The sequence below is a fragment of the Micromys minutus genome (assembly GCF_963924665.1).
Source record: "Micromys minutus genome assembly, chromosome: 9".
NCBI lineage: Eukaryota > Metazoa > Chordata > Mammalia > Rodentia > Muridae > Micromys > Micromys minutus.
Genome location: NC_137978.1, coordinates 39392771 through 39405867, shown reverse-complemented (window position 1 = coordinate 39405867; position 13097 = coordinate 39392771).

The following is a 13097-nucleotide window of genomic DNA, read 5'->3' as shown; positions in this document are numbered from 1 at the left end:
GATGTTATTGTTGATGACACCACCCAAAGTTGTCTTTAGCTTTACACACACACACACACACACACACACACTTGAAAAAGTAATTGTACTAGTTACTCATCTGACATCACAGTCTTCCACAGATACTCAGAACCCCATCCTAGCTCCTTTAGGTCCTACACCCACACATCACTTTTCAGGAATGCCTTTACCTCATACTTTTTGCAAAGTCCCTGTTCACTCCTCAGGATTCAGCCCCTGCACATCCTTCTGGGGAGCCCTTTGCCCTCTCCCATGGCAGGTTAAGTTCTCATTCTCACAGTCATTATCAGTTCTAAGCATGGGCACACACAGTGCATTTCTTGTCTCTCTTTTCACTTGGTCAGGAGTCCTACCAATGCTAAGATATGACTCTGATGGTCTTGGAGACCACAGGCCTTCCCCAGCCTGGTCTGGAAATGGCGTCTGACAAATGCTTTCTGGGCTGACATGAGTTATTTGAGCACTTGAGTTGCTAGCAGAAGCACCGAGTTAGCAAGTCCCCTTTGTTTGAACAAACAAGATTAGAAGCTTCGTACTGTTCTTCCTGGTGAGGCTCTAGCATATCCGCACTTTCTGGGACTCCTGGCCTCTGGGGGGCTCCTCAGTGTTTTCTAAAAGAAATAGCCTGTGAGAGTCAAAAAACTTCAATAGATATTTCTCAAGAGCTGGTCCTGTATTACCTTGAGAACAAGTGTTTGCTAAAGGAAAGAAAAAAAAAAAAAGATTCTAGTTGCTAGAACACATTTTGTAAATACTTGCGTCTGAAAATGTACACTTCCGGGATGCTTTGTGGGTTTCTGTACGTGTTCGCGTACGACTGGAAATCTGTTTGTCACAGATGCTCCTCAGGCCTGGCGGTTGTTTTCTCTTTCCTAATTAATCTATTGATGTAGAATTATGCATCCTTCTCCATAAGCTAGGAGTGTATTTAAAAGCTCATTTCCTTGCCTGAGATACATGCGAATAAAAGGGAAAGATGAATGAAACAGTATCCTGTCTCTTTATCACCCCCAAGGACTACCCTGGTGTGACCACACACGTGACAGCTTCTATCCGGTCAACTGCGAACTTGCCGAGGCATTTGTGCTCCAAGTCTTGCCTGTTGTCTCAGCAAATGCATGTTGATGGAGGGTTAGTGAATTAGCTGCTTAACTCGGCTGCCCCTCTTCTCACTGTGCCAGGGTCCAGCTTGGACTGAGGCCTGCTGTTCACTCCGCAGGGGTGCGCACCTCCTGCTCACAACACCCTGAGTACCATGTTGTGACTTGCTCTTACACTGGCCTGCCTTGTATGTGCGGCACGGATTGGCTGAGGCTTCAAATTCTTGGCACCCTTTGGGTAAATGATAGAAATGGTATCCTATGATTTCCGTATTTAACCATAGGAATAGCCAGAATGGAGAGGAAGAAACAAGTAAATAATTGGAATCCCTATTTGGTAAAGATGTTAAGTTCTTCACTTCTTCACACACACTCAGTTCTCACACACACACACACACACACACACACACACACACACACACACACACACACAGCGGAGTGACTCTTCAACACTGAGGTAAAGACAGGATAAGTCTCTCTTGACTTCTGACATCAGGTCCAGACAAAGGCCCTTGCCCCAACTCTGGTGAAGTCCATATCTGCTTTGATCAGATGATATCTTGGAGCCCAGTGTGGCTCAAGACCATCTAGATTCTGCCATTGCTAACCCCTGACACAGACAGCTGTCCGTCCTGGCTTGAACAAAGGTGTCACTTGTCCTGGCCTTACTTCATCCTCCTAAGCTGCAGGCATTGTGACAGGTGGCTCTGGGGTAATGGGTACTAGGTGGCCCGTTCCTCTCAAAAAACAATGCAAAATTTTACCCTTTCGTGACTCGTTCATAGTATTCGTTCATTCTACAAGTAGCTCTCAAGAGCCTATTGTGTGCCAGGGCCAGGATGTGCTGGAATGCATCAGAAATGGATCCCCAGAGTCTGCACACTGGGGAAGGTGGGGTGGAGTGTTGGGGTATCAGGGTAGCATCAGCAGTGTGAGCTGAAACAGACCGGAATAGGTGCTGAGCGCTCTCTCCTAAAAGTCCACATTCAAGTCTGAATCTGATATCTGCTCATGGAGGTCCCAGGAGACGGAAGCTACATGATGTCTGGCAAAGAAGCAAGCTCATCCTGGGCAAGTGGAGGTGAGAGATCTCGTTCTCTCCTTTGGCAAAGGGCTCTGTGTTTGCCATCCTGTGTCCTCCCAGTTTTCAGGCAGAAAAGGAGGTGAGCGATGTGTTCCGTGTGCAGGGCTGAGGAAGCCATCCAGTTCGGTTCTGGGGCAAGGCAGATGTGGCGTGCAGGTGGCTGTTTGGTGAGAGGAGGTTTGGGGCCCCTGACCTAACTGTGAGAGCTACAGCAGAGGAGGAGGCAGGCCCTTGCCAGAGGTCTCCTGAATAACGATGTAAGAACAGGATGGCGGTTTGACCAAAGCAAGGGAGTTTGGGTCAGATAGAGCACGAAACATGGGGAACATTCATACACAGGTTGCCAAGTTCTACCAAAGCGTTCTGGTTTTCCCCATTATCATCCAACCTAGGCTCTGTTTGGAGACCCCCCCAACTCCAAACCCCCCAGCAGGCAGAGTGCGGGGTAGCATTGTTGTCTATCATTAAAAAAAATCAATGGTTCTTTGGCTAAGTGGTCAATATTTATTTGGCTTTAGCATTGTTTAATTCAATGCATCAATTAAAGATAGTGTCGTGTCTGCTCTGGTCCACAGCCTAGGCCCTCTGTGTGTCGTTAGCTCATCGGTTTGAGATCACTCACATCCTTACGTCTCCGCTCCTTTGTCCCTTTGCATAACTCAAGGACAGGAGTAATTGACGTGAAACTTTTAAAAATTAATTTCGCTGCATATGCCACGGAGGGAGAGTGCAAGTCCTCCCAGCCATTTATAACGTCACGGTGATTGGTCCTGACTAAACAATACCTTAAAAACTCACCAAAGTAAATTATGGCCCGAGCAAATGGCTGCTCCGCGGCAGGGCCGGAGGCTTGGAGGGGAGCCAGGCAAAAACAAAGTAATGTGCTTTTGATATTAATAACAGAGATGATATCGATCTGCACGCGAGTGTCACTTCTCCACTCCGGCGAGGAGATTGCTCCCGGCATTTAGTCCACTGAAAGCCACTTTCGATGCAGGCCATTTAATTTTGTGAGTCTTTAATTATGTGAAATGGAGTCTAGTTAAAGGGCCAGGTCCCAGTTTCGCCAGGCGGAGACGTGGGCTGTGATTCAGGAAGCTGTCAGAAATGCATATAACTCAATTCTTAGATCTGCAAATGCAGTTGTCTCTCTAAATGTTTATTTCATCCTTGCACTTCCCTGGCCTGGTTCCACCGTGCATCAGGACAGACACAGACTCTGATTACAGGACCACATTTTTCAAAGGGCCTGAAGTTAATGTGCCTGTTTTCTGCATAATAAAAGTCATAACTCACAGGAGCCGCCAATGCCTCCCCCACCCACCCCCAAAGGCTGAAGAAGGAACGGTGTATCTCAACCCCAGTAATCTGACATTCCGGGGCCTGACCTGATTCTGGACTCCTTGTCCGCTTGTGCATCTGTGGCAGACCACACTGGGAGACCGCAAATCAGACCACAGACTCATCCATGGGTCAGAGGACTTCAGAGGTTCATGAGACAGACAGGAGAGAAGTCCACATGCCAGACCACAGTGGCAGCCACAGCTTTCTGTTCCAGCTTTAGGACAATGGCCCCATGAAGCTCTGCCATAGGGCATCTTTCCTCCGTTCAGATCAGCCAGTTCGTCACCCCCTTTCTCATCTACACAGAGCCCTCTCTGTACGTATTCCTGTGCTTCACAAACCCACACTTTTATTCTGTGTCTGTATGTGTGCATATTTACACACACACACACACACAAACACACACACACACACACACACACACACACACACACACACACACACACCTCTTGGGCTCTGCTTTATGGTTTTATTCTGATCTTTTTGTCACCTGACAGTTACAGCTGTCCCAGGTGTGACAGAGGACTTTCTTGTTGAACCACATCTTCAGTGCTTACATTTCATCCTGCCTGGGATGTCCTGGGGAGTTCTTGGTGCTGCCTAGGTGATCCATGACAGGGGCCACATGGAGGTGGGCAGGTGCCTTTCTGCTGACATGTAACATGGAGAGATGGGGGCTGGAATGACATAGTATATGTCTAGAACTTGGTTCCTCTGGCAGCTCTAGTACCTACTAGCAGTAGGAAGTACCCGAAGTCAGGGAAGACGACAATGTGACAAGCTGACAAAGGAGGCCCCTGGTAGTGGTGGTAAAGTGAACTCTATAGTGGAGTGTGGGGGAAGAGGATTTGCCAGCAAATATAGATGAGAGATGGGGGCTTTAAAGAAAGCCAGATATGGGCTGGAGAGATGGCTCAGTGGGTAAACTGCTTGCTGCGTAAGCATAAAGACCAGAGTATGAATCCCCTGCAACCACAGAGAAAGCCAGGGACAACAACATATACCTGTAATCCAGTTACTGGGGAGGTGGGAGACGGGAGGATCCCCAGGGGTTCATGGGCAAGCAGCAAAGTTGAATTGCTGAGCTCCGGGTTCAGTGAGAGACCCCACCTTGAACAAAATGGACAAAGAAAGAAGAAAATTACTGATGGTAACCTCTGGTGCTGTGTGCATGTATACATAGGTGCATGACTATTCACATACATGTGCATATATAAACATACACACACAGGCGGAGGGGCACATCCAAGAGGGTGTTTTAGCACAGACCTAAGTGGCCCAGTATGCTAATATGCATAGGCCATCTCACAGAGTAGAGAAATGATGGAATGATCTCAAAACTGTCTGCCTGTGAATATCTTTTCTCCCTTAGTCTTAGCTGCAGAAAATCCTGCAGGTCGGTATCTAGTTGTGCGGACCTAGAGAAACACGCAGGGACAGAAACCTGCTGGTGGTGGTGGACACCACTGTTTCTCCTTGCATTTGCAGGGCTCTTCCTCGTGGGGTTTATTATCATTTGGACGGCTCAGGTATCTCCCAAAGCTTTATATGTTGGAAGCTTGGATGCCAGGTTCCAGCGTTGTGTGGCGAGACCTTTAAGAGGAGCAGCCCAGTGGCTGCTAAATGGAGCTCTGATGGACTCCACTTAGTTCCTGTGAGAAGGGGTTGCTATAAAAGGATCTCCATCGCTTCCAGTCCTGCCATGTGGCTGTTTTCTCCGATCACACATATTCTTGTCATATAGCCACCTGTTACGCTGCAATACAGCCAGAAGGCCCTCACTAGAGCTGAGCAGAAGGCAGTGCTGCGTTCTTGGACCTCTAAAACTGTGAGCTAAATCGACCTCTTTATTTCACAAATTATCCAGCCTTGGACGTTTTGTTCCAGCAACAGAAAAAGACTAACACAAGAGTCTACCCGTCAGTTCCAGAAGGGAGCACAGAGACCATGCGTGCCATTGACACAAAGATCGGGTTCAGGAAAGGTTTATGGGCTGACCATGGTTACTAACGCACCATGGGATTTTTGCAGAGAGTTTGGGATAAGAGACAGTTGGATTGGAAGGCAGAGGGCTGTGAGGTTAGGAGCTGTGGCAGAGTTTGCTATTATGTGGGGCCTAGGAAGAAGTCCAAAGGACAGAGATCAGGGCTGACTGATGGAGAGCAATAGGCCTTTAAAAGATCAGTGCCGAGCCGGGGCAGCCCAAACCTTTAGTCCCAGCGCTCACGTGGGAGGCAGAGGCCAGCCTGGTCTACAGACTGAGCTACACTGAGAAACCCTGTCTCAAAAACAAAACAAAGCAGGTCAGTGTTGATGTGGGTGGAACTTAGAGCCAGAAGAAGGGTCTAGTTTGCAGAATGGGAGGGAGAGAGCAGAATAGTTTCTTAGATTAGATGATTAGATTGGAGAGGAGAGCATGAGCTTGTGGGGGAGGAGAGAGATGTGGAGAGGGGGAGGGGATGGAAGAGTGAGGGGGACTAGAGAAAGAGAGAGAGAGATCAGAGGTACCCTCCTCCCATCATATGAGTTCTAGAGTCTAACTTAGACTGTCAGGATTGGTGATCAGTGTCTCCCCTCCCCTCCCCCCACCCCAGAGCCATCTCAGCAACCCTTAAGGTTGGTTCTTGACACACCTCAGTGCAACACTGAGTAGAATATTAACACATTGCCACAGGAGAGCATTCGCTTGGACATGGCAGTGGAGAGTCTTAGGGGTCAGCCACTGTTGCAGAATATTATAAAGGGGAAAAAAGAGAAGGAATCTGGCTTACAGTTTTTGCAGGGTCCAGTCAAAACTCTTGTGAGTCTGAGTAGAGGGCTAGATAGCTAGTAGTGGTCCAGGAGTATGTGCTGGAACAAACCATGCACTGTGGCCAAGAAACAAGAGAGTGGCTTGGACAGAGTCCTCAAATCAATTCATGGGATGTCACTAGTGGCCTTGGGGCTTCTCACAGGGTCTATCCTTGTAGGTCCTGTCACTTGAGTACTGCCACCTTGGAGACAGACCCCATGCCATCTGTTATGTCCAGTATTATCCAAAGCATATATCACAAGAGCAGTGGCTCCTGCCAGGTATGAACCATCCATGGTGAAGCTCCACCTCCAGGTCTGAGGCAGGGGGATGAACCTCCCAAGAAACCAGAAAGGACCTCTTCAAGAGGTAGAAGGAAAAGCAGGCTTAAGGTCAAAATGAACGGAAACAATCACAACATCAGGAATGACAGCCAATAATGGTGACCCCAGATTCACCCATATTGCAGGTAGGTTCTGTTCTATGAGCTGCCCGTATGTAGCTCCTTATAAGGACTCTGGGGGAGAGAGACAAGAAATAGCTGAGAGAGGTTAGTAGTCTGCCTGGGGTCACTCAGCTGGTTAGAAATGGAGCTAGAATTCAAACCTGGTTCGAATTCAAGCTATGGTTCCAGTGTGAGTAATTGTAACTCTTACTTTATACTAAGGGTACCAGTAAAGGTCATTCTTGGAGCAGTTTGGCTATGGAGGAGAGAGACAGAGAGAGAAAGACAGAGACAAAAACAGAAAGGAGAGAGAGAGAGAGAGAGAGAGAGAGAGAGTATGAACTGTGTAATAGTTGTATAATAGTGGGGTATGTGGCTCACAAGAAGGCTTGCTGTGCCAAGAAGTCTTGAATGTCTAAATGTCCTTAGAGGAAGAAGATAAAGACAGGAGGGAGCCGGCACAGTGCGCAGTGAGTGGTTCTGAACAGCTGGGAGAGGCAGGGCCGCAGAGCCCAGGGGCGCTAGAAGGACCCATCTATAATGTCCAGGGGTGGAAATGGTATATAGGCGGTTGTAGGTGGGATTCTTTTCAGATGCTTCCATTTCTCTGTGAAATGGGGAGTGAGGTCATCAGGTAAGGAGAGAGGGACGGAAGTAACTCAGTTTGTGGAGTTGGGAGCGTTTGAGCAGAAGAGAGGCAGTTGACAGTTGAAAGGAAGAAGTGTTGGTGAGTCATAAGATGTCAGTTATGGTGGACTTGTGTGGTTTTGTGGAGCATGCAGGAAGCAGAGTGTTAGGGTCAGGACCAGGGCTTTGATTTGTGTACAAAGGGATGGGGGACTGGGGAGTCAGGGGAGATGGTATGAGTGCGGGTAAAATGCTTAACTATTAACAGTACTTATAAAAGAAAGAGACTCAATGGACCCATGGAAAGCTAAAGAGGTTGACAGAGATCTTGGTACTGATGCAAACTTGGAGGGATGGAGACAGACATCATGAATGTGGTGTGAGGGGGGTCAGTTTAGGGTAATAGCAAGAGTTTTCATGAGACAGGGACCGAGGCTGGAAGGATAAATTTATTAGAAATGAGGCCAAAGGCCTGGGAAGTTTGGGTGTTGTGTGAGCGGTTCCTGTGGACGCTGAATTCACCCAGGGGAAGGGAAGACCTGAGCCAGATGTCAGGTCTCCAGCAACTGGACTGAAGGGGCTGGTAAGTATTGTAGCATGAACACCTAGCATGGCTTGCCTACAGTGAGGCTAAGGAGAGGAACAGAGCCAAGTGACTTGGCTTTCCCTGGTTTATCAGGTCTTGAGACAAAAAAGAGGAGAAAAGTATGGAGAGACAGACGCTTTGGGAACATAGGAAGGAGGGCAGAAATGAAGGGCACCATAAAGTTGGGGGAACCTGGAGGTTAATGTCTAGGGACCATTTGGTTACTGACACAGGGTCATAGAGGTTGAAGGTTGGAGCCAATGTTCTCTGAAGATGTTTGGCTCCAAGCTCCATGGCTTAGCTTGGGGAAACAGCTGTCACTCATGGTCCTCCCATGGTTCTGTAGTAGCAAAGCTCCCCAGTCTTTTATAGGCCCCCACAATTTGCTGAGGTCAAACCCAGGCAGTCCTCAGCTTCAAACATTATGCCATGTGACTTCTCTCTGCTATGACTTCTCTATTACCACTAGTATTCTGCCTGGCTCTTTGTTCTTTGCTGGGTCCTGATGGTGTTTTGACACCAGATTAGGAATTTAAATCCTTGTTGGATGTAGGTGACAGGAACTTGTAACCCCAGCACTAGGGAGGGATGCAGAGGCAGGTGGATGGCTACAACTTTGGTCTATAGAACAAGACCCCTTGTTAAAACACAAAAGCAAACAAAAAAGAATTTACACTCCAGTCAGGTGGTTCTGAATTTCAGCCCAGCCACAGAAAAGCTGAGGGATTCAGGCAGACTAAAGTTTTCTCTTTGGTCAAACCAGGAGGCAGAGGCAGAAAGAGCCAGAGTTGAGGTTAGCTTGGGCTTCATGATAAGACCTGTCTCAAAGAACTGGAGGGATACAAAGTCCGTCCTAGACTGTTGTGGAGATTTCTATGTGGGGTAGATAAGTGCTTAGCATGGTTGATGATCCAAAGTGAGGGCTCATGCATACATCCTACATTTACTGGTTCTTACTGTGTGCCACGCCACCTTCAGAGACTTTCTGTGTGATGATCACGTTATTCTCTTAACAACTCTGCCAAGTGGGAATTCTTATCCCTTCAGCCCCATTTGTTGGGGGGAACTTTTGTGCAGAGAGGTTAAGCACCTTGTTCAAGGGGGAACAAGTTTTGAAGCTGAGGTCAAACCCAGGCAGTCCTCAGCCTCAACCATCACGCCATATGTCTTGCCTCTATACTACGAATGTTAGTAATCGGTAACTATTATCACTAATCATTATATAAGTTTTAAAAAAATTCCTTGCCAAATTTAGTTAACCCAGGTTTGGTGTCTATATTAAGCAGGTAGCTATGTGTGGGCTTGCTTTGATATTTCCTTGGTCAGCCTCCCCTGTCCACTGGTCTGGGTCCTTCTATCTCCCAGTGACTCAAGCTGAGAGAGGTCAAATTCTCCAGGAAACAGTGGCTGTCAGACCCAGGGCTTCTCCCTATTGAGATCTTCCCTACCAGAAGTAATACAGCTTGGGGCAGGGTAGTCATGGAGTTCTGTTTCCCTTCTTTCTTCCCTTTTCCTGTTTCTGTCACAACCTCAAGGCCACTTTGTATCCCCAGGGGTCCCGGTGAGACTCTTCTGGCCAGTCATCTCAACCTCCTGTTTCTTCCCTTTCCCGGGTCTCTTCTATCTGGGTTCACAAGCACCTGTTCTCCAGACTGCTGAGGCTGGGGAATGGCAGGGTGAAGAGGGGAAAGAAGTTTCTCAAGGAGCCTGGTTGTACAGGTTTTGAAGGCCCCGCTTGTTCAGGGTAATATTTCTGCTGTCAAGAGTTTTCATGAATAATTTGTTGCTGGGAACCTTGACTCAAACTCTGGTGGCTTGACAGGCATTCTAGCCCCATCTGGACATCATGTAGTGAGTCCCAAGAGGTACAGAGGGTATGACTCTCTGTGGGTGTGGTTGTGCTACTTGTCCTGGGAATATATCAAGAGAGTAGCACCTGTCTACCCCAGCTGGAGGGAGCACCGGCAGATGCCAAGCACAATGCCTGGTTTACTGAGGTGGTTTATGGGTGACTCAAAACAGGCACATCATTGGGAAGTGTCCTTGGACAACCTATACCATTGAAGGTCCCACCTCTACTCATGAACAACTCAGCAAGCGATGTGCCACTGAGGAATGCCTTGTGAGCTTCCTCACTCTCTCCATGATGGACTGGCAATAAGCATGGTCTTGTGCAAGTCTGCTACAGGCGAGCACAATTCCTCTGATTCATCATGTCCAACTCGAAGGGAATATCTTCACAACAGTGCCTTCCGTGGGATCCTTATCAAAATGAGCTCCTGGAGATCAGAGTCTATGTCAACTTTATTTGGCAGCAGATCCAGTGTATTGCTCTGAGTATCGATCTTATAACTATTTGCCGTGTATCTGATCTTATCTTCTAGATTTCAGAAGAGAGGAATTGAGCAGGAAATGATGAACATGGTCATAAAAACACTTAAAAATATGTCGGTAATAGTTACTATGTGGCAGGCCTTCTTCTAAGTCCACCCACATACAGCTACCAGTGTAATATGGACACCAGGCCCAATCCTGTGTTAACTAAACTTGGCAATGTAATGTTTTATATAAATATTAACTAAACCCTCACAGCCTCAGGAGGTGGATATTAGCATCATTTCCACTGATGGGGGAGGAAGTTGATTTCATGATATCAGGTATCGTCACTTGCTCGTTAGTGAGTACCAGGGCTGGGATACAATAGCATAGTTCCAGAATGGGCTCTTGACAAAGACTTGTTCTATCTTTCTGTTTCTGAACCCAGTCACCAGGGACAGATGCTCAACCACTTCAGCTGAAGGGGAGGGGTTGGTTCCTTGTTTGGGAACTCTTGGGAGTCCTTGGTGAGGAAGCAGGGACATCTTGTCTAAGTTCATACAACTTGAAGTGGTAATAATCCTGGAATTGAAACCAAGACCTGACCAGTTCAGCTGTTTAGCTTGTTGCCCTGGGAACACACACTGATGGGTGGTTTGTCTGGGTCCCACAGTTCCTCTGAGTAGTCCAATGGGGAGTGACAGGCAGGCCCTTGATGGAGCTGGGGCTAAGGTCAGGGTGGGACAGACTCTGGTTAAATGGTGTGTGAGTTTCTAAAGCTGGCGAAGGCTGGTTTGCTGCTCTCCTCTGGCCCTGTGGACTTGGGGATTGGGCATCTCCCTGGGCCTCTGGCAGGGAGAGAGCAGTGCCTGAGGCAGGAGGCAGGCAGGCTCATTGCGGTCCCTGCCCATCTGGGGAGTGCTTGGTGCTGGCTGGAACTGAGCAGTGGACGGTGTTTGGGCTCAGCAGCACGAGCCCAGCTCGGAGGCTGCGAGGCAGAGCCGTGAACGCCAACAGTCTGGAGGCAGGCTCCGGAGGGAGACTGCTCGGGCCCATTTGCTGAGCTCGGTTCCCACGACAGCTCAGCAGACAGATGGACTTGGGAATCCTTGCCGCCTGGCCAGGAGGGTGTACACGTGAAAGGATATGCAGGCACCCTCATAGAGAGAAATGAGTTGGAGGTTCCTGGGGACACCAGGGTAGGGGATCAACAGTAGGTTCCACGGCCTAGGATGAACTGTTAGATAAGGCATTGAGAGAGTGGGGTCCCGGGTTAGGATAGCCTCTGGACTGTGGCCAAGTACAACCCCGAACCTGACCTCAGGCTTTGCCTTGATTCCTCAGAGTTACTACTGCACTGGAACTTGGATATGAGCCCTGACTGTGGTCTTGACTGAACAGACTGAACCTTGACCCTGACTAATCTGAGCCCTGATCCCAACTGCTGACTGTTCACACCAATGGTCTTCTAGGCAAATGTTTCTTATGTAGTTCTTCTGAAGGGTCTTAGCATCAGCTGCCCACAATATGCCCCGGGAAAGGGGTGATAAGGGCTGGGTCCAGCCACACTGGCAACTTCTAGATGGCATAGGAAGGAAGATAGCAATGATCAAGAATCATGGGCCGAGAGGCAGTAGTCTAGTGGACCAGAGGAGCCTTGCCTGCCCAGGGGATGACCAGAGGAAGCCCTCTGGTTCACATGGCAGGCCAAGGATGGAGTCCAGGAAGCATTGGGAAGGTGGACAGTGAGGACAGTCAGCCATGAGTGGGACCCAAGAGGGACAGACAGGTAAAAGCTGTGAAGCCATGTAAATCAGCTCATGGTGGAAAAAGCCAGGGAGGACTTTCATGAGGGCTCACTGGGGCTCCTTCCTTAGCATGTCAGGGTCTATCCTTAGAGCAGCTCAGGGTGTGGCAGGCCCCGCACAGCAGCTCTAAACAAGCCCACGAGCCTCGCTTGGAACTACCTCTGGTCACCAGAGTGCTGAGAAATAGCTGGGTACGAAGAGTTTAGCTTCTTCTCCTTCAGGGGAGATGGCTCTGGAGGATGTTTCTGCTATGCCCTAGACCACCGGCCAGTGAACACTATCAGGAATGGACCAGACAGGGAAGCTCTTAGGCTTTGACGGTAACACAGTATCTATTACTACTTTGTAATTCTCAAATGTTTGCCTTAGGGTTTGTCTGGGGACTCTTAAGCTGAAACAGGCATCCCAAATTATACATGATGAGAGTGAGGTGCCCGGAGGCCAGGGGCTAAGCATTTGAACCTGCAAGACTCAGAATCACCCCCATAATCTGATGTGGTCTTACCTGAAGCTCCTCTTACCCCAAATCTACCATCACCCTGGGGGAATGTGTATCTGTTTGTACAGGTTGGATCTCCTTAACATTGGCCCTTGGATTTGACATTTTTAAGTTGTCTATTCTTTATGAGGTATGTGGGGCACCAAACATATAGCTGTCCCCTCCATGCCCTAGAAGCCACATACTGGATACATTGAAGTGACCATTCCATTTAGGGAACAACGGGATGAGTGTAGTCAAGGGATGATCTTATTATATTACCCCTTGGATCTTCTCTGGAATATCTACATGTCATGAATGACACTACCTCCCTTTGGGTAACCTGAAGCTTAGGGAAGGAGCTCTTGTTCTAAGGCTTTGTGAGCATCTATCATGAAAGGGTATCAAGAAGGGAGTATTCTCTCTTGTTGGCATTGGTGTGGGGGGCGTGAAAAACATCATCATAGTTCTCATAGACTCTCTTGCTACAAATCACT